Genomic DNA, 1,530 nt, shown 5'->3' on the forward strand with positions numbered 1-1,530 from the left:
TCGAATTTGCGTCAAAAAAAACGACGCAAATTCGGCGCAAACGGAGTATAAATACGGCCCTAAATGTTTTAGCGTCCACTATATGTATATTTTGTTTAAAAATAAATAAATAGGTGTTTTATTGCTGTTGCTCTACCAAGCCAGACCTGAAAGAAAAAATACCGTTCCTCTATATAATACCATACCGGAAATAAAGAACAAGGAAACGTTTTACTACACACCAATGTCTCAGTTTACTTAATGATATATACAAATTTTCACAAGTAAAATACTACACATTGATACGACCACACAGCTATCAAATAATTATTATGTGAAACAATATTTGACTATGACGTTACGTCATCTTTTAAACGAATAATAATTATATTTTTTAACAGTATAGGGCCGGGCAGATCGCTGCACCAGGGCATCCTGCTAAGTAGGCGGGTCACCCACGGGACGACCTGTACCCGTTCAAAAATTCCTCTCACATTATGAGTGAGGATCCTGGCGTCACCCAAGATCGTTATTTTCCTTACTCATTAGTTTAAGGCATGCGTTGAAATCAGCGAGATGGAGACCACTAAGGAGTGAAACCACTTGTAAGTGAGAGCGAGGAAAGCATGGGCCTAATTAGTTTAATAAATACTAATCAGTTGACGGTATTTAAATGTTAAAGTCTGCCAAAAAAAAGGCACCGCTCAATCACAACTCGTTCAAATACGGTAACTTTGCCTTGCGAACAAAATATGTAAATTAGCATGTTGCGTAGCCTCATGGGAAATGCGGCGTTGGCGAGCAATGGCGTCTGAACCGGTGCCTTCCTTGGCGGTGACGTGCACGTATCGTAAACTTAAACCACCACGCCATCTACAGTCGCCTTAGAGAAGTGCATGCGAATACGAACAATCGCAAACTACAGGGACAAATATGTGGATAGACTCAAGGCTCCGAACACGACTCCTTTATTTCAAGAGTTGCAAGCATTAATTAATGGAAATTGGTCATTTGTTTTCTTTTGTGACTCATGAAACACAAAGAGCTGTGCTAATGCCTGCTGCGTGTCCCCCTTTTCAGGTCGAGCGCGCAAGCGCACTGGCCTGTTGTAATCTGTGGGCTTTTAACCACGCCAACCACATGTGCATCACTAAAACTCGTTCATGGGCTTGCCTTTCAAACATAGTTTGTTATCATTGATAAATGTTTTACATTTTTCCCTCCTTAGGGCGTTTTTGTTACCGCCTTGGCCATCGACCCTGTTACACGGATAATTGCACTTTTGCAATAGGTTTGACTGCCAGCGAACTTCTTTTTCCTTTTGTGTATCTCCTTCGCCCTCACGGCGGCTGAGGCACTTTGAATTAGGGTGACCACCCGTCCGTAAATTTCACGGACTGTCCGTAATTTCGCCCTGCCGTCCGTTGTCCGTGATGAAAGGCTTAACGGACGGCATTTGTCCGTAATTTTAGCCTTTCACCAAATAGACAAGGGAAGGTAGTGCGAAATTAAGGGCGATTAGTTTCCCCAGCAGCTTTCAAAGGCAGGGAG

General features: G+C 42.6%; 1 non-coding gene across 1 annotated transcript; it reads right to left on the minus strand.

Moving 5' to 3' along the window:
- Positions 1–388: 388 nt before the first annotated feature.
- On the minus strand, positions 389–538 carry LOC138294451 (U12 minor spliceosomal RNA). The gene has a single exon (XR_011203450.1). It is a non-coding gene; the product is annotated as a U12 minor spliceosomal RNA (small nuclear RNA).
- Positions 539–1,530: the final 992 nt, after the last annotated feature.

This window comes from Pleurodeles waltl, chromosome 4_2 (assembly GCF_031143425.1).
Source record: "Pleurodeles waltl isolate 20211129_DDA chromosome 4_2, aPleWal1.hap1.20221129, whole genome shotgun sequence".
Taxonomy (NCBI): domain Eukaryota; kingdom Metazoa; phylum Chordata; class Amphibia; order Caudata; family Salamandridae; genus Pleurodeles; species Pleurodeles waltl.